Source organism: Furipterus horrens, unplaced genomic scaffold (assembly GCF_987537825.1).
Source record: "Furipterus horrens unplaced genomic scaffold, mFurHor1.1.pri manual_scaffold_8, whole genome shotgun sequence".
Classification (NCBI taxonomy): domain Eukaryota; kingdom Metazoa; phylum Chordata; class Mammalia; order Chiroptera; family Furipteridae; genus Furipterus; species Furipterus horrens.
In genome coordinates this window covers 48857718-48883981 of record NW_028327178.1, presented here as the reverse complement: position 1 = coordinate 48883981, position 26264 = coordinate 48857718, and the positions used below count along the sequence as shown (strand labels likewise).

The 26264-nt window shown below is 38.8% G+C and overlaps 1 protein-coding gene across 2 annotated transcripts in view; it reads right to left on the bottom strand.

Annotated features, from left to right (window-relative positions):
* Positions 1–6066: 6066 nt before the first annotated feature.
* Positions 6067–26264, bottom strand: part of LRRC30 (leucine rich repeat containing 30) — a 63536-nt gene continuing 43338 nt past the window's right edge. The window contains exons 2-4 of one of the 2 annotated variants that reach the window (XR_016512728.1): positions 19853–19928; positions 13279–13414; positions 6067–6395 (exon numbers count right to left, since the gene is read on the bottom strand). The gene's annotated coding sequence lies outside the window, so the exon portion shown is untranslated. The remainder of the gene's footprint in view (positions 6396–13278; positions 13415–19852; positions 19929–26264) is intronic. The other variant, XR_016512729.1, reaches the window with a different exon arrangement.

The window sequence follows — 26264 nt, the reverse complement described above, 5'->3', positions numbered from 1 at the left end:
GCAAATAGATCCCATGATACTGGTAGTTAGAGAATAAAGAGAATCCAGTTAACCATGATGCATGGCTAAGAATTGGGTAACAACAACCTCATTTAGAATCACTGGCCAGAAGATCATGAGAGAAGCAATCTGGTGAAGGCAGGAGAAAGTAAACCAGTCTTCTCGCTGTCCCTTTGATTCTCCAGTCTCCTTAATGGAGTTTGGATAGGAGTGGGTAAGCAACCAGATGGCTCCAGGTCTCAGATGTATTTTCACATCAGAGCACTTCATTATTCCCCTTCCTAGTAGAGCACAGAACCTCTGCCAGCACTATCCAGATCTTACCCACTCCTCAAGATACAGTTCAAGTCCAAAGTCCTCTATGGTGCCAGGCCATAGTGATCCTTCCAGAATCATTTAGAACATAATACAGGATAGGGCAAAAGATGGTCTACAGTTGTATGTGAAACACAGAGTTTATTCTTGATGATTATTTATTAATTATTATATTGTTTTCCATATGAACAACCATAAACCTACTTTTCTCACACCATGTATAATGGCTTTCTCTGTTACATTTTTATTTTATATGACTTCTTGTCTCAACTAAGTTGTAAGCACCTTAAGAGTTGTTACTACCATTTATATTTATCTGTACTCTCCACAGAGCCACGCACACTAACTTGTGTATAGTATGTTCTCATACACAATTAGTGGATTTTTGAATGAATAGTTTAAAGAGCCCAGGAATGGGAAAGTCTGCTTGGATTTCTAGTAAAGAAGAAAAACTGATTCTTTGAATCTTCACCTGCAGGGCTACTCCTGAACTGCAATGAGAGATTCCTTTGATACCTTCTTGGCATATGACCACTCCTATCTACTCATTTTAAACTGAAGTTACTTTAGAAAATAATCTAATTTTTGAAAGAATGTGTATAGTGTATCCCATCAGTTCTAAAGTGCACATTTTTAAATTTTTTAACATTGATGGCTATTATAATTGGTAGTATTTTTTTTCTTTCTTGATGTTATATAAAATAATGATGTTTCTTATAATGGATGTTGACTTATAGTTAATGGAATACTGTGTGTTTGTATCTATCATTTGTCACATGCCTATCTAGTAATTCATCTTTAACTCCATGCAGTGACCTTTACTTGATGGATACATGTGGAAGGAGTCCATAACTTACATCAAAATGTGACAGTCCCCTACCCTGTTTTTTCCCCCTGCTGCCATTGCTATGCATGTTCCCAGGTGTCCCCTTAGAGCTTGTAGGGTGTCATTGGACTCAAAATTAGGGAAAGAGAAGGTTGTATAAATACAAAGAGTAGTAAGGAAGGTGCATCCAGAGGAAGACACTTAGACATAGCCAGACCCAGGCACATCTGGTTTGCTTGTCATCACTATTTCTATTTCATCGTCCATTTATTATTTCTCGATTTATGCAGCCTGAAATTTCACAAGTCTGTGATTTATTAGGATTTTGGGGTAGAAATAATCATCTACTTTGAAAACACAAACATCTGAGTTAGTGACTTATCAACTTTAGTGTGTCTGGCTTCTATCTAGCTTCTTCTGACTAGTCAACTGAAATCAGCAACACCAATAGGGGCTGGAGTATGTAAGAGAGAAATGAATGACATAAAGAATTCAGGGGAATTGAATGGGTTACCTTTTTTTTTTTAATTGACTGATTTGAGAGAGAGAGAGAGAGAGAGAGAGAGAGAGAGAGAGGAGGAGGGAGAGGGAGAGAAATTTGTTGTTCCACTTATTTATGCATTCATTGGTTGCTTTTTGTATGTCTTCTGACTGGAGATCGAACCCACAGCCTTTGTGCATGGGGACGATGCTCTAACCAACTGTGCTACCCAGACAAGGCTGGGTTATTCTTTTGATGTGGACTGCTGTAGCCTCAGTGAAAGCTTGAGTGTGCTGAAAAAAGGAATCTAATGAGGGTAGATGAAGTTGAAGGTTTTTAACCTGGCATTGTACAAGAAGCTGGAGAGAAAACACTTCTCCCTCTTGCTTCTTTCTGTAGTGAATAGGGTGCTGGGTTTGGCTGTCCAGCATCCTCCCTTAAGTATCTTTTTTCAATCAGTTATTGGTCCAGGAGTTTCAGGGAGACCTTATATCACTCCTACCCTCAAATGGCTAAAGTCAATGAACACATATCCTAGAGAAAGTGTTTAGAAATGGATATATGACCCAATTTGAGGCAATGAGTGTTTCTGAGAAAGAATCTTCTCTCTGCTTCTGAGAAGGCTAGTAAAAGAAACACTTTCACTTGCTTTGGATAGGGTGGTGTAAGGCTATGGTGTCCCAGTCTCCTTTTATATTTTTTACAAATATTGATTGATTGATTGATTTTAGAGAGAAGGGAAGGAATGGAGAAAGAGAGGGAGAGAAACAAAGATGTGAGAGAAACATTAATCAGTTGCCTCCCTTATGCACCCCAACGATGGACCAAACCTGCAACTCAGGTGTGTACCCTAACCAGGAATCAAACCAGCAACCTTTTGCTCTACAGAACCATGCCCAACCAACTGAGCCACATGGATCAGGGCCCCATTTTATTTTAGAGTTACAAACATTTTTGTAAATTTACCTGGAATCCTAATCAACATGTATATAATTTTTGTAATAGAAAATTTCCATCTTGGGAAAAATAGTTGACTTCAAACAAACTTTTGGAAAGCAATCTGTTCATCAATCTAAGAGTAATAGTGGCAATTTTTGAATGATAAGAGTCATTGATATGTACCAAGGAAGTGAAAAATATTTTCGATAATATTTCAAAAGTTTTAGAATGACACTGTCCTGAAGTAATACATTAGATTAGAAGGGAATATAACACGCTGATATAAAAATGTAAGAAACTAGAGTAATTTATGAAGTGTTGGCAGCTAGCTTCATGTGAACTCTCAGTGAGCGGGCACTAAATTACCCTGGGTGCTATGGTAAGATATTTCAGTGCATCATGCTGTGAAAGTACCAGGATCAAGGCGGAAAGCTCTTGAGAAAAGGGGTCTGCCCAGCAAATTGGAGAATAGTTCTATTTCAGACCAGTCTGGTCCACAGAGGGGCCCCCAGAACAACTGAAGTTCGAGAGCCATTGGAATCCAAGTGGTTCTGAAGGGTCTGCTTTATCTGTAATTTTCACACTCATAATAAATAAATAAAATAATCATAATAGACAATGATTTTAGAAGGTTTTCCATTTTGCAAAATGTTTTTACATTCGGATCTAAGCTGTGCTCAGAAGAGGTAGCTTTTCTGATTAAAACAGCAGCAAAACAGGTAAAGAAAGGAGTGCTCAGGACCCCACAGCAGACTTCGGACTCCAACAGCTTTTCTGACTCCCATATATAAAACTCGAGTTTATTAATTAATCCATATGTTTCTTCTTCATCTTGCCTCAAGCTTTACCAAGAAAATTAAGATCACCAGGTACAAATTTCCTTGTTTTCCATCTTCTACATTTTAATGTATCTTTGTAATCATCTGCACTCTATTTTCTCTTGTCTTAACTAAAAGATTACCCCTTTCATATCTAGAATGAATTCCTTTGCCTGAGTTAAGCCCTCCTTTGTGCTTCCCTGACTCATCTTTGGTTTCTGTCTTCTGTCTCCTTCTTTGTCTCTAAATTTTTGGAACTCTGCTCTATACAAAAAATAAAGTTTTATCTGTGGTTACTATATTTATTCTTTTTCTTCCTTCCCTTTCATTCCTTCCTTTTATAAATAGCAACCTTTGCCTACAGCCTCACCCAGCATCCTTCTCCCTTCCCCACACAACCAGTATTTCACTAAAAGTTGTTCTAAGAACCCCAGCATTTTCCTGAAACTGGATAATACAAAACCCTGTATATACTATATTTTTTCTATGCATACACACCTATTCACTTAAAGGAAGCACTTTATGGCTTCTCTTTGGCATATCCAAATTGCCAGTATCTCTGCTCTTCAACTTTGGCATCATAGTTAAGTAAAATAAAGGTTAATTGAACATAAGCATTGTGATATCATTACAATTGATCTGATAATCGAGTCGGCTACTAAGTGACTAAAGGGCAGGGAGCATATATGGTTTGGAGAAGCTGGGCAAAGGGATGTTTCATGTCCCAGGTGGGATGGGACAGGATGACACAAGATTTCATCAGGCTGCTCAGAACAGCATGCAATTAAAATTTATGAATTATTTCTGGAATCTTCCATTAAATAGTATCATACAGTGGTTGACCACAAGTCACTGAAACCACAGAAAGCAAAACTGCAGATAAGGAGGGACTACTGTCCTACAGAATGTAACAGGGACTTTACAGGGGTAATCAGAGTAAAACAAAGTCATATATGTGGGCCCTAATCCTGTGTGACTGGTGTTGTTATAGAAATATACACATACAGGAAAGACCATGTGAAGACAGAGGGAAAAGACAGCCATCTACAAGCCAATGATAGGGGCTTCAGGAGAAACCAACCCCATTGACACCTGAATCTCAGGTTTCAAGTCCCAAAAACTGTGAACATAAATATCTGTTGTCTGAGCCACCAAGTTTGTGATAACTTTGTTATGGGAATTCTAACAGACAGATACAAGCCCCAAGCTCTAATGAACTTACTAACCCCTTTCCATGCTCCCAGTTTCACCCTTTCCAATGACTGTCCCTCAGCATAATCAAGGACAAGAAAAGTTTTCCTAAATCACCAGGTTCACTAGTTCACTCCCCTTCTCAAAAATTCCTGTAGAGTAAATTTTAAAAGCTTTGTTCAAGCATTTAAGGCTCCCACGATTTTGTTACCATCTTCTTTTCCAGCTGACTTAACTTCCTACCTGAATTTTTGCTTCTTTCATGCTCACTCTTTGCCACACTTCACCATGCTTTTCCAGTGCACATCCCTTCCCGGTATCCCTTAGATCTCCAAGTATGGAATCCCTGCCCACATTTTAAGGCCAAGGACAAATGGCACTTCCTAAAGGTTTTGCCCTAATTTCTATTTCCTTCTAACTGCCAGAGGAAAATAACATGTATTCTACTCATGGGACACATTACCCACCTCACCTAATTTTGTAGTTTTGTATGCACTGAATAGAACTTACCTCCTCAGCTAGGTTCTAATCTCCTGGAAGACAAGAATCAATGTTTTATACGTTGCTTAGTATTCCCTGTATTCTTGCAAGAATGTCTTATACATAGCAAGTGATCAGCAACTATTAGTAGTAAATTAATAAAGTACAGGTTAAAGTGAGTGTTTATTGTTTCCTCATTCTTAGATAAAAATATTTCATATTTTGAGGGGTAAATAAATGTGGGACCTAGCTTAATGTTCACAGGTGGACCTTATTTATTTTTTCATACCTATTGTCTTGCTTTTTATTTATCTTTCTCCTGGGTCTTTCCTGTGAATATATTTTTTTATTAATCTAGTTATGAAGAAGTGTTGTTATAGAATACTGCTCTATTTCACTCGAGTTCTCACTTAATTGCTTTTGTAATGTATTCATTGCATTACTTGAAGTAAGCAGCTCCCCTATAACTTCCATGATTGAGTGTATTCATTTCATGATGATTAAAAATGGATAGCAAACCATTTTTATTAGCATACATGTGTTATTAAGGAAAGTATGCAATTGCATTGTAACTTTTGGTTCAGAGAGAATTTCCTTTTGTTTACTGTGTTACTGAATAACTCTCCTGCTCCCCACCCTAACTCCTCTCCAGAATAGCTCTGGGTTTGGCAGTGCTTGCTGGCTAGACAAATATATCACTGCGATTGGAAAAATATCACAAGAGGGACAGTTCCAGGTTTGAAAATAGGGCAATTAGCTCTCAGCAGGAGAAGGTGTGTCAGATGTTCCTGAAACTGAGTGACAGATAATGTTGGCTTGAGCCAGGCATAATACCCAGAAAGGCCATGTCGAATTCTTCCCTGTGTGTTTCTGTCAGAGAGGATGACTTCTGAACTGAATTCCACTGCTCACCTGAAGAGAACTTGCCAGTGGGTACTTGTGCCAGGGTGTGTATATATGTATATGCAGGGTCAAATACTCATTTTATTCATTGTCTCCTTTATTAGAAGGTGGAATTTGCTACACAAATGATATATTGACTCTTCAAAAAAGTCACCATAGTGTACAATCAATGGGGATATGACAGCCACCTCTTTTCAGGGGGAGAGCTGAATTTCCTCAGCTCTATTCAGTGCCTGTTAGCCTGCCTGAAGATTGATAACAGCAGTCCCATATTCAATGAGGATCACAGCAGTGAGTGTGCCCTCCTTGTTGGGCCAGTGAGAGACCTTCCCTGGGAATCATATACACTGAAGCAGAAGGCAGAGGTTCCTTTCCTCTGAGGTTGCTTCATTGACATAACATAACCTGGTTTTAGCAGTGTCTTATGCCCAGTGGATATCATCTGTTTTGATTAGAAAGGAAAGAAGAACCCAACTTAGCAAGATAAGCAGAGGCAAACTGCAGAGAGGGAAAAAGGAAGAGAGAGAATGATGACATTATATACATGAATGTATTTGTCCTTCCCTGATTTCTCTACTATCTTCCCCATTCCATGAGTTCACAATCCTCTTTTATCCATGTATGTATTAGGCTGAAGAGCTAGCTCCTACAGAAGTGGGTGAATGTAAAAATGTGAGACATTGCCCTACAAGTAGAAATGACTCTTTGCCTTCCCTGTGCAGGAGTTGTGCTTGGATATGCCAGGGAAGGGTGCTAGGGGGTCAGAAGAAGCCACATTGTGTCCCGCCTGGGTCAACCTCATGTCAGCTGGTCTGCCCTGTAGGCTGGCCACAGTGCTTGTGTATGGCTCTCAAGCACATAGTTTTGTCCAGATTCTTTCAATCCACTCAACAGATAATATAAGGCACTGAGGGAGATAGAGAACTATCTGGGACACCCTGTGTCAGCCCACCAACATTCATGGTGTGTCCATTGGAGCTATAGGGCTATGAAGAAAACCACACAAGTGAGGCTTGTAGGGTCTCTGAGGGGTGTTAGTGGCTGTGGTCCTTTAGCAGCAGTTTGGAAGGCCAACTAGAGTTTCTAGTCATATTAAATCCCAGCTGTTTGAGTGACAAGATAAAATTATTCTCTTTGCCCTTTAGGGTTTTATAACAGAATAGCTGGAAGGGTCTGATTTCTACTTTTCTTGAAAGTTTTAGATTTTTCTTTTTGTCTTATTCTTTAATTGGCCCAAGGATTACCAGGATCATGCTAAAATGGAACTTCACTAATTCTGTTCTTGGACACATTGAGGCACCAAGCTGTCATGGCTATAGAGAAAAGTGTGTCTCTTTCCAGTGTGGTCAGGTGGGGGCATGCTATTACTTGTTTTGTCTTCTTTGCAGTGCCATTGTGACAAACCCATAGGACAATCTGTGTGACTACACTTCAGAAAGCAAATACTAAGTATTATCAACGAATGTCTCTCAGCTCTGACACCAAATATATTACCCAAATAAACAGACCACAGCTTTGCAGAGTTGATCTGCATAGTTCAGCATAAGCCCTTCTCAGAAAGGTCATGACCGAGGGACTAGGTAGCCTCCAGCGAGACTGCTATTCTAGCCAATGAACAATCCTTTTTCCTTTTCAGTATTCCCAAGGAAGGAACTTATTCCAGAAATTATGAATGAGAAATAATAATAAATTACTTATTTAACATCTGCAATTTACAATATTATTTTATGATTATAAACTCATAAGATAATGCATATTTAAGACAGATTTTTTTAAAAAGATAAAGAGCGGGAACTACAGCAAAGCCGAAATGTATATATGGGACAAATACTATTCAAAAGAATTTAGTTTCAGGGACTAAATTCTGTTCCTACATATCAAGAACCCCTGGGAAGACAGAATTGATGTGGCCTTCTCAAAGCTCCCCATATGAGTACTAACACCTGAGTCAGATGGTGAGCAACTTCTAAAGAAATAAATCTTCATTCCAGGGATGAATATTAAATTTCACATTTCATAAACGACTTGAGTCAGATGCACTGCATGAAAAGTGGCTCTCAGTTAATGTCGTCTCCAGGAAAGACCACACCCTCTCCTTGCTTCTGATTCCGATCACCTGGCTCACATTGGCAAAAAATGTAGTCATTTCCTCAGCTGTCCCTTGTATATTAAAGATACTATAAGGATATTTTAATTTAGAACGGAGCCCAAGAAATTTCCAAATATGCTAATATCTGTTCAAATCTAAGTTTGGTTATCAAGATATGTAGAGAATAAAATCTCTGCCGCTTCTTAAAACTTGTCTAGCTAGTAAACATAGTGGAATAAGACTAACTTATCAGAGAAGATGACTTTATGATTGAATGTGCCCTTTAAGCTACCACCCTCCCTCCCTTCCTCAACACACATACCTCTGAATCAGTGTGGATTTTCCCAGGAAAGAAAAGACCTCTCTTAGCAGGTCAAGCAGGAAGGGATTGGACAGAGGGACTGAGGTGCTTATAAAACCACTGGAAGCCTGAAGAGGGAAAACCTTAGCTTTTGGGTTTGTTGTTGTAAAGTTAAGAGAAAATGTTGCCCTGAATCAGGAAACTACTATACAATTGCTGAAGGTCTTACAGATGACCCTCTGCAGGCCTGAGGAAGACAAGACATCAAGGCTCAAGCTACAGGATAACTCCTGTCTAGCAAGACCACAACCATGACTTCCAGAGGAAGAAACAAAATGGCTCCTGTCACCATTTCGCTTGCCAAATACCAAGTGAATTCAACTAAATGATGAAATTTAAAATGTGTGTAGAACATTCCTGGCAAGAGAGAAGGAGAAATGTAGTTTTTAATTTCTGGCCTGTGAAACATGAGAAAAAACATAGAAAGAGATATATTGCCAACAAATAACACCCAGCCCAACGTCCACTTTAGTATTTCTAGTTTGATATCTTTCCTTCAACAACTGCGTCTCTAACTTCCAGCTACTGTAAGTTCTGACTGGTGCTTACCCACTTTCGCTTATTGTCATAGGTAAATGCATTTCCTATATAAAAGACAATGACTAAGTGGTCTTCAGAATAATTCTCCATTCACTTCTGTTTGCTTTCCTTTGAATCCAAATCTCCATGATCCCTTCCACTTTTCTTGAATTAAAATTTTTAAAAAAGCATAAATCAACATCCTAACAAAGAATGAGAATGCCAATATGTGTCAAATTTATCAGGTCTGACAAGAGGCGTTAGCATCGTAATGAAAGCTGTTGAAAGTGTTGTCACTCTGTCTAGTTTAAAAGTGCATTAATTCAATTCACCTTGTCCATTTACATTTAACAAAAGACATGGAATGACATTTTGACATACCTTTCCTCCTCTTGGATCTGATTTGTGTGAAAAGTAAATCCATGCTAAGAAACTATGAGGATGTAATGGGGGAAGGTGAAAATACAAAATGAGAACATTTTATTTGCAAAATAAAAAGAGGTAACAAGTTGTACTACTTTTAGTGAAATTTTAAGCCAAATAGAAGCAATAAAAGAAAGTGAGCCAGTTGACCACATTCTCCTTTCTAAGCTGAGCCACATAACATAAGAAAGGCCCCTTTGGTACTGGGTTGAAGTCCATGGGGGTGGAGGAAGTTCTGTGAGTATGTCCCCAGTGATTCATCTGTTGTCTCTACACCCTGCCCTTCTAAGCCTGCACTGCACTGTAAGCCACATTAGTGCTGTGCCCCAGGGCTCACCAGACTTTGCCAGTGGGAGGTGCTAGAGGGAGGAGGAAGGAGGAACTTGATCCTGCTGTTGGCTCCCCATTTCTATGAGGGTTCCCTTAGCCACAGTTCTTCATCTCAACAGTGGCAATTCCTCTCCCTACTAGCAGCCGAATCCTATTTGCAACTTTTCTAATGTCCACAGAGGCACACTCATTGCATGGGCTCAGAGACCAGCACCAGCTGAGCAGAGCCTTCTCAGAGACCGAGACTCAGCACCATACACTGGTGAACTTCAGGAAGGATACCCCAGCCACAGAGTGGCAGCTGCTCCTCCTGTCACCATCCCTGGATACCTTGCTTTTATCCTTTTGTCTATTTAGTTACCTAGTTAACAATTTTATGCATATTTACAATTCTTTATATTAAATTCCCTCTCTCAAAATAACTAGTGTGGTTTCTGTCTCCTGACTGACACCACTAGAAAACAGCACTTTTATAATTTAGGAGGCATGCCTTTGTTGAATGGATGCTTGAACCACTGCTCACAGTGCTGTTTGGTAGCTGAGCAAAGACCATGCTCATTGCATTTTCAGCAGTTGTAGACAAAGATGCTTGCTGGGAGGCAGCAAGGATGAATCCCAGCACACTCCCTCACTGGTCACCAGACCACCACCTAGCTTTCTAGTCAAGCCCTTTTCTGACCCTCTTCTGGGCTCCCTCACTTCAGACAGGGAAGGGCAGCCCACAGTCTCCACACTCAGGGTGAACACGCCCCCTGCCAAGTGGGGGTCTGCATGAGACCACTTGGAGTTAAGGAGAGACACCCAGCTCTGCATGTAAATATAGCATTTCTGTTGTCTGCCAGCTCTGCACTTACAACTGAGGCCCAAACTCTGGCAAATCTAAAACCTTGCCTGGCTCTAGGAAAGAATATAGCCAAGGGAGAAGTCGAGTTAACTATTACCCAATTGAAGTAACACAGTAGGAAGCAAATGAACCTGATTAGAGAAAATGGAGCACATTTCTGACTTGGCAGAGAAAAAATATATATAAATAAAATTTTAAATGCATTAGAAAATTCCCCTTGTTACTGCCTTACTTTAGAGGTGGAATCATAAGATGAGAGTGCCACCTGCTGTCCATTGTCAGGCCTGAAAGTCGTAGTTACTTCAAAGTTGATGCTCCAAGTGGTACAATTGTGAACAAAAATGTTCTATGTTAATGTTGTATGAAGGCTTACAGGCTTAATGGCCTAAGTCTTTTAGTTTCCACAAGATGTTTGGCCTTACCCAGAGTCATTTTTATACATTCAGAGTTATTCCAGAGGGCACACTCTCAAAAATCTAGCTCTTTGAAAGGGTTCTTCATTTGAAGATCAGAAGTATGCCACACTTTCTGGCAAAATTCTTGGCAGATGAAACCAAAACTGAACAGTTAATGTATGGAAATAAATAGTTGTAACTGTAGATTAGATAAAATGATAAGTTTATAGGAACCTGTTCCATGGAATCAGTGAATTGTAGGATATTAGAACTAGAAAGGGTCTTTGAGTATTTTTTACAAGAGCCAGAGCAAGCCATAAGAGTAGGTGAAGCAGTTGGCAGACTGTAGATGCCATTTTAGGGTATTGAAGAAGATGGTGCCTATGAAAGAGCTTTGAAGGTGTATGAGTGGTGGTAATGATGATGATGATACATATTATCTGTTAACCCCTCCCCAGATGTGGTGAGGGGATCTACCTTTCCCATTTTATGAAACTGTAACAAGAGACATAGTTCTTCTAGATAAAATTAAAATTAAAATTAAAACACAAATGCTGTGGAAAAGAAGAAAACATAGACTCACACACGTTGCTCCAAAAAGTGAAGGATTTTAAATTAAATTCTTTCTGGAAACAAGTTTTGAAGTGGGCTGGGGACCAGATAAAGCAAAATAGATTGACAATGACCATCAAGACAAAGGGGAAGAAGGAAGCAGAACAGGTGGCCTCAGACCAAACACAGCTCATGAGGATGTGATCAGGACAGGGAACCTCAGATATGTGTAGCCTGAAGGTGAGGCATGCCTTTCCTTTTTCGATCAGTGCAGGCCCTGTACCCATAGCCTGGGACAGTGTGAGGACAGGTCCGTGACAGCTGCCATCCTGCTAACAAAGCCACTAGCGTACATAACCTCCAGGATGACTTGATATTATGTCTCCAAAGTGAGAGGGTCTAATTTTCTCTTTTCAACTTTTTACTACTTCATTTTTATTTCATGTGGAACTTATTTCACAGCTTTGTGATAGATGTGTGATATATCCACTGTCCTACCACCAACAAAAATTTCCATTATTGTCTGAATGCATTCATGCCATCTCTCTCTGATCTCTACCCTATAATTCTTTATGAATCAAGTGATAGTCACAAGAGACACCACAAGACCTTAAGGTGTTTCTAAATCATCAATGATTGGATTACGTGCAGTAAAATTTTAGTGTCAAGTATATTTTCCTGTGACCCAATTTCCTATAATTGAGCATCAACATTGCTAAATGTGACATCTAGTGACTCACTGTTAACTGGGATATCAATGACTAGAATTCCCCTTCCAAGTATGTACACACATCATTTGCAATAGAAGCCATAAAGTCAAATTAGTTTCTATGGTGATGCAGTACTTTCATTTCAGTGATAATTGAAGGCTTCCTGGGCAAGGGAAACGTATCTTAAAGTAAATCTTAAAAAATAATTAATGAATACCAGAGCATGTTAGTCATATTGGATATTTTTATAATATTGATAACATTGACTTAGTAAAACTGTCTGAAGAGCCTACAGTGCCTCAGACTTTGTCCTCAGCATCATGGGGGAGAAAGAGCAAGTAAGATATATTCTTGACTTCTCCAAACATTTGGTCAAAACTTACCTCCTCTGCAACCCCTCCACACCATATTACTGTCTATACTGTTAACCTGAATTTTTTCTTCTGAACTAATACATGATGGTTATAATGCAAAATGATGTAATGGACTCTCAGGAACACGCCACTAGTATGCAATTTCCTTGTCGGTTTTCTCCCTCCCCCAGGAGAAGGTAAGTTCCATGAAGAGAAAGACTTTGTCTCACTCGCTAATGAATCCTCAGTGACTAGAAACACAAAGTAAGTGTTCAATAATTATTTGTGGATCCAGAAATGATGGTTGAACAAATATATGTCAGTATGTTTTATATACTGGCTTGTCTTTTACATTTTAAGTAAAACCACATGTTTTTGGTTTATGCCAAATGATTATTGAATTTCAGTAGGTGATTTAATTGTTATGCATGAGACATTTATAAACATAAAACATTTTTTAAGCCAAATATATTTTCCTAAATCATTCATTTCCTACCAAATTTTGAGTCTCACATCATTAAACACATCCTTTGGACAAGTGTCTTACTTTCTAGTCATTACAGCTTTTCCCATTAAACTAGATAAACTCCACAAATACCAATAATTTGGAACAGGTCAGGCTCCAGACATTGTTGTGAAATGATCTGTTGTGCAACCATTTATTGAGTGAATACTGTTTTCCAGAGAAGTGCCAGCACTTTGCATTTGTTTCATATTAACTATATGAAGACTCTAAAAATAAATGTTACCTCCATTTAGCAGATAGGAAACCGAGCCTCAGGCCAGTTAAGTAATACCCATAAGGTTTAGTATCTAATAGATGTTAGATCCTGGGTCAAACCATCCGGACTTCGAAATCCAGGCTTTTCATATGTGTACTTCGTTCTGTGTAAGACAATGTACAATACAATAAAAAGCGTTAACATCTTTTCTCAAATAAAAATATAACACAAACAACATTGTTTGTATAGATCAGTAACACCAATTTCCTAGTAAATGTGACATTTTCTTCCATTGATTAGTTATTTGAATAATAACTTATTATGGGGCTACCTCATAAGTTAGGGTGAGTCAGGCATGACAGGATATAGTAGAGTGCTCCAAGTCAGGAGTGATACAAGCTTAGGGGTACTAAGAGGTGAGGGTGGTGCTTTAGGGTGCTATGAGTTCATAAATGCTATGAGCTCTGGAGTGCTATAATTTCAAGGATGTCATGACCTTAGGGGTGCAATGAGTTCAGAGATGCTATGAGCTCAGATGTGTTAAGAGTTCAAGGGGCTATGAGCTCAGAGGGGATGAGTTCAGTGGTGTTATGAGATCAGGAGCTCTGATTTATGGGGCTATGATTTCAAGGATGCTGTGAGCTCAGGGGTGCCGTGAGCACGATGCTATGGGTTTAGTTGTGCTTTTGTCTAAGAGGTGTTATTGGTTCAGGGGCGTGACAAACTCAGTGTGCTATGAATTCATGGCAGACTTCATTACGATTTTATGAGCCCTAGGCATTTATGCCTCCTTCTCCTCTTCTTCCATAAAAAAAGATTAAGATTTATATTGTATGACTGTATTGGTATAATATGAATATAATGCAGGCTGAATTCATTATTTTATGTTTGCTATTATATTCAGTTTTTCTTCTGATTTTAAAATAATTCATAATTCAATCATTTTAATGGGCCCCTCATGCTACTGTGGGCCTGGGCTCTGGGTCTGCTGTGCCACGTAGATAAGTTGGCTGGAGTTCAGAGGACTGACCAGTGTGGACTACACAAGTGTATTTCTTCTGCTTCTTGAATTCCTACCATTAGAAAGTTACTTGTTTAAATCATATACCTATTAAGAATAGATAGTATTAAGTTAGCACCTTACATACAGTTTAAATGAACAAGAGCAAACACCTGAGTCCACATTCTCTGATGAGATGCTGGAATAAATGGTGGGTGGGCTTAGCAAAGAGCCTCCTAGGGGAATTCTTGGGGAAAACCCCACACTTGCCAGCTTCCTACAGCTGGCCAAGGGTTTGGCCCAGTGATATTCTGGGTGGTTGTCTATACATCAGGGTATTGTTTGTGATTGTCATATAGCTTGTTTCCTCTAAATATAAAAGCAACATGTTTTATAGAAGCCAACAAACTTTGGCCTATTTTGGGGGCCTATTTTTCTAACATTCCTGCCCACATGCATGCACACATATGCATACATATTCCATTTTGAATAATATTACATATATAAATTAAGTCCTTCATATTGCCCCTTGTCATTAAAATTTTACTGTTTTATATGGCTCTTCACTAAGGCTGTATTTTAAGTTTCTTGTTAAAATACTAGGTTTTGCCTGCTAGTATCTTTTCCAAAGATTCGGAGGTAATATCCTATTTTAAAATATGAAACCTTAAGCTATAAAAACTTCAGATATATTTCCCTAACTACCAGAGGAAAATCATGACATGGTAGATTTTGTGTAGCCCACATAAGAGGAGATATTTAACATTGCTTCAATTTAATATCACTTCCTATATCTTGAACTTTATTAATAAAAGTTAGACCAATTTGCTCTTGTTATTTTTCTATCAAATATAATTTGACATCAAATTTTCAGTATGTTTTAAAGCTAAACTTATAACAAATTTATAGGTTTTATGCTGTATTTCAAGCAGATTCCATTGTTGAGCATTAGTCCTTTTATATCACAATTATTCATTCACTAGTAGTGGTTAATTTCTTGGTTGGTTAAAGGAAGAGTACATTAATTTTTACTAGAACTAGTTGTGATAATAGCCTGCTATATAGAAATCAATAGGATTTTATTGCTAGTTTCAGCAGCTTCTGCTACACTTCTGAATACTTAAAGCCAAATAATGTGGCCTGTCCAGTTGACCTTAGCTTCTGCCTAACCACTTCTTCCTTCCCTAGCAGAGGTTGCATCTTCTCCATGGACCCACTTATGCCTCTGCCTGTCAGAGAGCATGGGACTGTCAGCTATTTCCTGTCTGTCTGAGGTGTGTGAGACAACCCTGATCATGCTGGATCACCCATCAGAATGAATGCCTGCAAACACTTCTAATAAGCTGACTTGAAACCCCAATGATGGCCAGATTCTCTTTCACTGTGCCCTTGGGACCTGGATTCTTGACATGTTGGGCCTCAGACACTAGAAAGAAAGACTTTGGGAGCAAGCAATCCCGATTTAAAATCTCAGCTCCAGCATTTACTCATAGTCAGCAAGGTATATAATCAAGGTTAGCCTCCATCCCTCATCTAAAAATTGGGATCATTGTGACAGTTTAGTGGAAAAAAAATGAAGTGTCCACGAGCCTTGCACACAATAGAAATATCAGCTTTGCTGTTTTTCCCTCTCTGCTTGGCTTTTGACTTAAGAACTAGGCCTCCAAGTCAACCAAATAGCAAAATGAATAGAAATTATGATCGCATTCTTTCTCTTTCCAAACAATCTTCTGCCAGAAAAAAGCTATCAAGCATGGCTACCAATCACAGCCACCTCAACACTTTATTCTCTTCATTGCTTTTGGTGACTGGGGGAGGTAGGCAATGCTTGAAAGATAATGAGATATCATTGTGCCTTCGAGAGCTCTCCTTTCCCAAATAGCATGGTGAGCAGGCCACTGCTGGCCTGTGTGGGTGACTCTGGTTAATAAAGGACTTTGGAGCTGTCTTGGGACTCTAGATCTGGTAACAGTTTTATCTCTTTGGCCTATGGAGTGAACCAAGGATGCCCCTTTACCTTTCTGCCTCTCAACCTCATCATCTCCATAAACCAGCCTCCCAGAAGAAGAGCCTATTAGTCCCTTTCCTGTGGGATAAACAGTCCTCTCAAAAATCAAGGGCTCCATCCCTTTGAATCCAGAGAGGTGAAGAATTTCTACTGACTCTTTTTTCAACTAGATATCAGTAGCATGTTATTATATAGAAATATTTCAAACTTATCATTTTTCCTATTAGAATTTTCCTTGATTATTTTCTATATATTTTTGACATATGGTCAAAACAAGATCAAATACTGAAAGAGATATGAAGAAAGAAAGTAGAGATCTACCAAGAGGACTCCTGGTGGCTTGTGGTGGTTTAACTGAATTTAAAAAATAACATACAAACAGAGCCTAGCAGCCATTTCTACATAGGGGCCTCTTACACAAACTGCAATTCAGGGAGAAGCCTGCACTAAACAGCCTGCCTGCCTCTTGCACTGAACTTCCTGCCTACACTGTGTTTCTGCCATCAGAGCCAGCTCTTATAAAGAAGTTCCTGGAATTGTATTTCAACCAATAGGAATAAGGCTTTCCTCATCCAATCACAATTCTGCAGTTATATCTCCATCAACATGTTTTACTGACCAGTCAGAGATGCCCCATCTGACCATTCAGGACAGTGCTTTTTAGACCAATCGAACTGTGAGGATATGAAGTCCTTATTTGCATGAGGAGAGACCAATCAGGGAATAGGGGTGGGTATTTCTATGTAAGTTAGCTCTTTTCTGGCTCAGAGAGCACACTTTCTCTTTCCACCAAAGGTTGAAGCTTGTGGTTCCTCAGGTGGAGCTGAAACATTGAAGATGAAACACCAAAGATATATTGCCAGAGAAGATCAGAGCAGACCAGCACAGGAGCAAAGAGAAGCAGATGGGTGCAGGGCAGAGTGGAGCAGACTAGAGCAGGTGTAGAAGACCAGAGCAAAGCTAGTTGTCTAGCCAGAGAGCTACCTCCCCAAAGACCAGCTCTCCCCAAGGCCACCTCAGAGCCATGCTGTCCCAGAGCCATGCTGTATCAAAATTGAGCTGTTTGAACTTTCTTCATCGCACCCCAAACTGGGGGTTCCTATTGGTGTTGAATTGAGACCAACAGATATCAGTTGACAAGGGAAACCTCTAAACAGAGGATGGAAAATAGACAATAAGGTTTCTGGGGAGGTGGAGTTTTCAGAAACACAGTGGGGTGAGATACTATAAGAAGGGGCCAATAATGAGAGAAATTGAGAGGTAGGAGATCATAGCAAAATAAGCAGGAAAGCAGGGGCCACTCAATGGGACCAGGAGCACTGCCCTTCATGCCCAGAGGAACACTAGTGGTTGGGTACTTGAATCAGGGATAAATTGGTTACCAGAGATAAATATGTTCCAGAAGTTTCTGTGTAATAGCTCAGACTTTTCCTAAGACACATGTTACCAGTAAACCATTTTTATTTTGTTTGGGGATCTTGAAACAAACCAACAGACACAAACAATAAATCAAATGTCCAAGTGGATACCTATGCACATATGTACTTGTTTTACAACTTTATCAATTCCGGAATGCCTTGAGGGCCCCAGGAGCAACAAGGCAGCTAATAGTTTGCCATCATCTGCCATTCCAGAAGACAATCGTAAAACAGCTGTTTTAGCCATTTATGCAAAGTAAGGGAATACAGTTCTTGCCAGCTCCTTGTCAAAACAGAAACATTTTAGTGATACAGCCAGTAAAATTGTTAGCTTCTGACTTCTGGAGGCTGTGACAAAGCCCTGTGTTACTTACAAATACCAGAGCTGACTATTTTCCAGCCTTTGATAGATATTTGGCCACTGCTCCAAACATAATTGGCATCCCCTATTTCTAACAACGGGAAGTACCACAGATGAAGCTCTGTAACTACCCCATGGGGAGTTATATGCTATCTGAGTCTGGTTAATTAGATCATTTTATAACCTAAATGCAAAGGCCAATAACCCCAAAATTCATCCCAGGCTTGAAAGAACTGATCAATGAATTGTTTGCGTCAAGAGCCATCTCTCTGGGCTCCCATTTGGTTTCCAGTTTTCTCTGACAAGTGGGAGTCATATTTGGTGAGTTCAGAGGGGTAGTGGGGAGGGTCGACAGAGGCATCCAAGAGTGACTGGCAGAAGGCAGGAGGCACACCCCTCCATGCCACACACAGTAATCAGGCCCTCAGTGAATGTGCAATTGTACTATGGAAGGACTTATCAGCCAGCGAGGGGTCTGCTAAGACATAGGGACAATTCAATCATTGTTGTCTCCCTTAGGGGTAGTACTACTTAATTATCAAATGAAAACAATCTAGAAATGGATATCAACTTCTTAATACATAAATTAATAACAGTACTGTGAGTTGATTATCTAAGCAGTTTGGTCTTGAATTTAACAACTCTATTTTATGTGAGCCTAGGAATTCTGAATAAAGGCTTCTTTTTCCTTCTTGTTTTTTTTTCTTTTATGCCTCTAAATAGAAACCTGAAAGTTGACAAAGCAGCTGATCCCAGGTTTGTGAACAAGTAAACCAACTACCAGGCTAAGGAATGTCTATTGTGTCTCCTCTGTTCAGATACCAATTTTCAAGGTGGAAGATAAGCAGAGGGACTTTACCAATCTTTTCCACCTGAGCAGAGAACCTGCAAGAGGCATATGCAAATTCTTTCCACAAGGAAGAGAGCAAGACAGTACTTTACTAGTTGTCCTTAAACTCATTATTTGTTAATTAGAGGAAAGCATTCTGGACTGAGGGGTAAATCCAGCCACTCTGAGAAGACCGGGAAAGATCTTCCTTCCCTGACTCCAGGGGATCCCATAATTTAGAGAGAAGCCTTCCAGAATGTTCAACCATTCAGCCGTCTCATCAGGGAGTACTTTAGACTAATACATGTAAGCATTCTAACATTATTGGTGGGATTATCACATTGTGTTATTTCATTTACCTCACATTGCCCTACTACTTCACTGCTATAATTTATTAAACATGCCTCCTACTAACATAATTTGATCATTTTTCATAGCAGGGCTCAACTTTCAATGACCTCTTCTGCCATACCTGCAAACACATTTCCTCCCTTCTGCTTCCATCTGGTTCCTATTTTCCATGAGTGGCATGTGGGAGGGGTGAATCCTGGCTACATGAGTGGAGCAGGTTGTCAGGCTGAGAAGTCAATGGGAAAGGGCAAAGGGAGGTGAGGGACACCAAAAGCTGGTATGGATGGACATCTAGTCAGTCTGTTGGACAGAATCTGTTGGGCAGGACTCAGGCAATAAGCATGGAAATAAGGGGGCACCACCAAATCCAGATCCCTGAGGCTGCAGCAGGCAGAGAAGTGATAACTTTCATCCTTGGAGTAGTTAGAACACCTAGTCTGAAGACATCAACAAGGTTGGTCCCACTGAAAGCTTATTGATAGGATAGCAGTGTAACTTTTGCCTCTGTCTTCCAGATTTTATGCCAGATTAATTTATCCATTTATTGAGGGGCTCCTTGTAGGATAACTACTACATGATAGCTATTTTAGAAGAAATAATCATCAAGGAATGGTCCTAGAAATCATGGACTTACATAGTCAGGTGAAATCACTGCCTTTTATCTTGTGCCAAGTGCATTAGAGAGGTCATTTTCTATCTTTCCAGCAACTCTGCAATGATAGACATTATCATCAGTATGTTATAGGTGAGATGTTAAATATCTCTTATGAGTGCACACAGCTAGGAAGTTAACATTTGGACTCAGATCTTTGTGACACCAGAGCGTGCACTTTTTGTAATAGAAGGAGATCCTACTCACCCTAAATAAAGAGTCAAAGAACAGTGTACTCATTCTTGTTGAATGAGTTTTAAAAAATGACACTTTATTTTCTGGCTCATTGAGGTGTAGAGGGAGGTGTTCAAGGTTTTCTTGCTTTGTTGATATCTGTGTCCTTAGCTTCTTTCATTGGAATCCTCTTTCACCGTGTTCTGCACCACTTACATCTCTGCCAGTCATGATATTGGGTCTCTTCCAGGCTTTGGAGGTGGGGAGCACATGGTTATTGACCAAAATATTTCAGATCAACTGTAGATTTTTTTTTCAGAGGTTTTTAGTAGCTTGAACATAAAGTCCCCATCTACCACAGGGAGTCAACATGGGCATGTTCACGTCTTCACATGGGGTGTGAGGTAGGTACAACTCTATCCTTGTCTCAGAGATGAGCCTACAGAGGTCTGAGCTAATGTGAAACTTCCTAATTGTAATTGAATTATTATATTGAAGCATTTTATTTATAAAATACAGATGATTCTTTCAATCCCAATTCTAATTTCATCGTATGCCCCTTTCTGTTAAATGGAGCCCAAGAACAGCCTCTAGCAGCATTAAATGATGACAATGTCTTTGCTTCATAGTCTTAGTCTTTAACAGCTAGACACATCACCACCCCTCACCTAGTGGCACTCTTTCTTCAATCACTACTCCCTCATGGTTTTCTGCATAAATTATTTTTATTAGATCCAGCAGTACAGATTAGACTGAAGAATATAGACTATCTTACAAGTAGTTAACTGATCTGCTATGATGTCAGAATAGAAAGGGAGATAAATAATGCTATCCTATAATTTACATCTCAAAAAAAAAGGTCATTTTCCAATTAAATAAATCTACTAAAGCAATGTGTTTTGAACTATTTAACAATAGAATAGCATGCCAAAAGCTTGATAAAAGTAAATATAACAAATGATGAGTTGTGGTTTCTTCTGGGTGGTGGGAGTATGGGTGATATTACTTTCTTATTGATACATTTCTATTTCATTTAGTGTCTGTAATGAGCATGTAATAATATTATGATCAGAACAAAAACCATAAACATTGTGTTAAATCTTAATTTATGAACTGTTACAAAAAAATCTTATTTAAATGTATGTTATATTCACATGAAGTTACTTAAAAGCTAGATAGAGATGTAAGTTGATGTTTTCGTAAAGTCTCAATTCCACACTTTGGTCTCTAGCATGAGGGAAAAATCTGAGTGATGATCTCACATAAAACAAAAATTCTGGGTATCATATTTTTAAAAAACTATTTTATATATGTGCAATGGTGACTTGGCAAGTGGGAATTCTGAAAGGGAAGAGAACAAATAAGGTGGGTATTTCCAAACCGAAGTATTTGCCAAACTTAGGTAAATCTGAACTTAAATTTCTATAGCTTTCCAGGACTTGAGGAAAAGGAGACAAAGCCTAGGGTCTTTCTAACATAAGAAGTATGTCCCTTGCCCTGCAAAAAAACCTCAGCTACAACCAAATAGCTAACCATCAGGATACATGTGAAATGGGAATAAACCTACATTCCTCTCTTCAGGGGATAGTTTTAGAAATGTTCTGTCTTAAAGATTTAGGCTGGGTAGAAGAAAAAGATCTCTACAATTTATACAACATGCTGGGCATAAAGCAGGTGTACAGCCCAAATTTGCACCAAATAGGTAGTCCAAAGCTTTAATCCTATAAATTAGCTTAAAGTCATTCCAGGTAGGTAAGGGACCCAAGAACCAGAGGATGCAGATACAGATCCTCTCTATACCTTCAATCTAGGTGTCAAAGGTTTCCTTCAGTTCCTTCAGAGAAAGCCCCACAATAAAAAAATTATAACAATGACAATAATGTCTGTTGCAAGGAGCAACAGAAACAAAAATTAACAGATCAGGGATAAGACATCAGATATTAAAATTATCAGATTATAAAATAAGTATGTTTACTAGGTTAAAAGATATGGAAAGAAAGAGTGAAAAATAATATAGAGAAAAATATTAGAAAGAAAGGCCTAGGAGAATGAACTAAGAACCAAGTAATATTTCTAGAAGTTAAAAACATAACTACAGTATTCTCTCACTTACCATGGGTATTACATTCTAGACACCCCCACGATAAGTAAAAATCTGCGAAGTAGGAACCTTACATTTATTTTAGTACTTATATATATTTTAAGGCTTTATAAATCTTTCCCACACACTTATAAACCATTCCCAGTCCCTTATTAACCTTTCCCACACTTACAAATACTACTTATATTCTTAAATATATTCTACACTCTTAAACCTATGTAACTTTAACAACATATGCATACAGTACTGTAAAATTTTATATGGGTACTCACCAGTGAAGTATACTACAATTTGAATGATGAAGATGATGAATTAGCTGTGCAGTACTGATGACTATGAAGGTGATGAAGATGAGATGAATGTACTGCATAACAAAGAAGAGCATTACAGTTCTTCTAAAGGCACCACTTCATCAGGTGCTTCTTCAGGTGGTGCAGTAGTATCTTCAGCCTTGTCTGTAACTTTTACTTCCACTAAAGGCATAGGCGTAACTGACCTCTTCGTTTGAGTGATGAACATAGTTATGGGGAGTTGCTGGTGCTGCTTCTTCTGATTGAGAATGTTTTTGTAAATGGACATGGCACTGTCGATTGAATTTGCAAACTGCAATGAATGAACCATATGAGGGTCCCATTCTTCAGCCACTCATTGAAGTTCTTTGGCCATTCTGACCATGGTTGCAAGACAATCAAGTGTTAGGCCAACCTCCTCCTCTTCTACCCGTTGTTAGTCTTGCTCCTCATCCTCTTCTTTATTTGCTGACTTAGCTCCTCCAGGTCATCGTCTGTCAACGGTTGAGAGTGCACATCGGTCAGGGTATTTACATCTTCAGTAGTCATGTCACTGAAGCCCTCTCCTCCCAGTATTTTTGCCAGCTTTATGGCCTTATCCACCCCACAGTGATGGATTTCATCAGGAGATAATCTCTTGTAATCATGGACCACTTCTGGCCACAGTTTTTTCCAGCTGGCATTCAAAGTCTCACTCTTCATCTCCTTTATGGCCTTTTGAATATTTTGGAGACACGATGAAATTGTGTACTCACGCTGGTACACATTTAGTGAAAAGTCTTCATCTGAGTCCATAGCTTCAATGGGTTTTCAGGATATTTCAGGTGTAGAGTGCCTTAAAAGTGTGAATAATGCCTTGATCCATTGGCTGAATGAGTAATGTGGTGTTCAATGGCAAGAAGTCTTTCTGGACTCCATCATACATCAGGTCGACAGCATGGCCTCCAGCATTGCCCATTATCAGAAGCACTTTGAAATCAAGGCCTTTCTCTGCCAAATAAACCTTAGCTTCCAGGATAAAACATTGATAAAACCAATCAGTCACGAGGAATTTCATGATCCAGGCCTTAGGGTTTTGCATCCAATACATGGGCCACACATTCTTATTTTTGTTTTTTAGGGCCCTTGGGTTCTTGGAATTATAAATAAGCCCTGGACTTATCATAAAGCCCGCAGCATTCCCACACAGGATTAAAGTTATCCTATCTTTTTGGGCCTTGAAACCAGGCAGGGGCTTTTGCTTCTTCCTTCATAATGTAGGTGTGAGAATAAGCCTGTTTCATCCATGTTGAAAACTTGTTCAGACTTATAGCCTTCTTCCTTGATGATGTCTTTGAACGTGTTGTTCATGTACTCCTTGACTCCAGCTTTATCTGCAGAGCAGCCTCTCCATGCAGAGAAATGCTCTTGAATCCAAAGCGCTTCTGAAATTTGTCAAACCAGCCCTTGCTGGCACTGAATAGGGTTGGTCTGTTTGGAAAAGCACTTGAAAATCCTGCTTCAGCATCATTGTCATCCTCTTCTTCATTCTCATCACCTTTGTGATCATCCCTTTTTGCTGCTAAGTGATCACACAGTTGCTTGGCCTTTGTCCAGATGGTGTTTGTATCCAGCGAGATATTCTTTTTTCTGCAATCGTTTATCCACACAGCTAATGCAGACTCCATCTTCACAATGATCTTATTGTGGGAAGTAATGACACTCTGCTGCTTTTTTGAAAATCACTGATGCCATAGACCTGATACTCTTCTCATCCTTCTTTATATAGCGAACTGTAGACTCGTTGATCCCATACTGGCAGCCAACAGACGCATAGCTTCTCCCTTCCTTCAACATGTTGAGAAGTTCCACCTTCTCTTTTATGGTAAGCATATTCCTCTGGTGCTTGGATTCACTGTCAGAATCCTTAGAAGATGCAGAACATTTGGGTGGCATCATAGGGCTTACAATAAATTCAATCTTTAAGGAAAATTTCACAAAACACAACACTGCAGAGCAAAACTACACACAGCAATCAGAGGTAGAAGTGGAGTGGACAAAGCGAGATGCTGAATGTATGTGCACAGTGTGGGATAGCAGACAGACTGATGCTATGGTTACTGAGCTAATCAGCACCCAAGATACACAAGACAATGCTCTGGTTGGTCACCTTCCATCAATCATCCAATCATATGCCGTGCACAATCTCACGCAGGCAAATGAGCTTGAGCACACATCTCATTTTCAGCGTAATGTATGTGTTCATCTGCAAAAAAACAAACAAACATACTGTAAATGGTGTGCAGTATTTTATTTTGATTTAATATTCTTTTAATGTTAGAATCATTTATTATATTTTTAATATATTTTTGAAAAAATTTAGGCAAAAATCATTAAAATCATAAATACTACACATATGAGTACATATACAGTACCACAAAATCCTGTGATATAGCAAAAAATCCACGATAAATAATTAAATATAATATTTTTTAAAATCTCATAATATAGTGAGGCTGCGATAAGTGAACCACAATACAGAGAGAGACTACTGTATTGTAATTAAAAATTCAATTAATGTGGTTTCACTGATTAAAACTTAGCTGAAGAAAAATTAGTGAGCTAGGAGATACACCTGAAGAAATTTTCTAGAAATCACCTAGAAAGAAAAGGCAATTTTAAAAACAAGAAAAAAGAGCTTAAGATCTATGATAGAGTGAAGAAAATACAACAAACACTGAAATGGAGTTGGAAGAGTTGGCTAGAATTGAAAGAAACAGTCATATAACTGCTGAGAGTTTCACAGAACTGAGGAAAAGCATCAACACACAAGTTTAAGAAGCTAGTGAATCCCAAGTGAGCTTGATAAATAAGACACACCATAATTACAGTGAAGAACAAGAGAGGAAATTATGAAATCAGCCACAGATAAAATAGGAGATAGCAATTAGACTGACAGCTGATTTTCAAAAACAGCAATGGAAAACAATGTACAATAGATAAAAGACCTCAATGTGCTAAAAGGATATGTTGGCCTAGAATTCTATTCCTTGCAAAATTATAATTCAATAATGAAGATAAAACAAATATATGTTTAGATAAATAAATGATAGCATTTTTCAATAATAGACTTTAACCAAACACAAATTTGAAAGAATGTACACCGACTAAAGAAGAAATGTAATTCCCAGATGGGATGTCTAAGCTAGAAGATAGAATGAAAAGACAAAATTGACTAAATATGTAACAGTGATTGAAGTAAACATAATATACTAATAAAGTAGTAATTCTAGAGTAGACTGTACTAACAATCTCATAGAAGATTAATGTATTAAAATTTTCTTATAAGTATTTTAAATATATTTTATTATGTTGTTGAAGTAGTCGCAATTTTTTCCCCTTTGCTCCCTCCTGCCCATTACGCCCCTTCCCCCAGCAATTCTACTCCCCTTAGTTCATGTTCATGGATCGTGCTTATAAGTTCTTTGGCTTCACCCTTCCCTATATTATTCTTAACTTCCCCATGTCTATTTTGTATCAACCAATTATGTTTCTTAATCCCTGCACTATTTCCCCATTTCTCACCCTTCCCCATGCCAGCTGATAATCCTCCAAATGATCCCTATACTTATGATTCTGTTCCAATTCTGATTTGCTTAGCTAAATTTTGTTTTTAGTTTTTAGATTCAGTTGTTGATAGTTGTGAGTTTGTTGTCATTTTTGTGTTCATAGTTTTGATCTTTTTCTTAAATAAGTCCCTTTAACATTTCATACAATAATAGCTTGGTGATAATGGACTCTTTTAGCTTTAACTTGTCTGTGAAGCACTTCATCTGTCCTTCCATTCTAA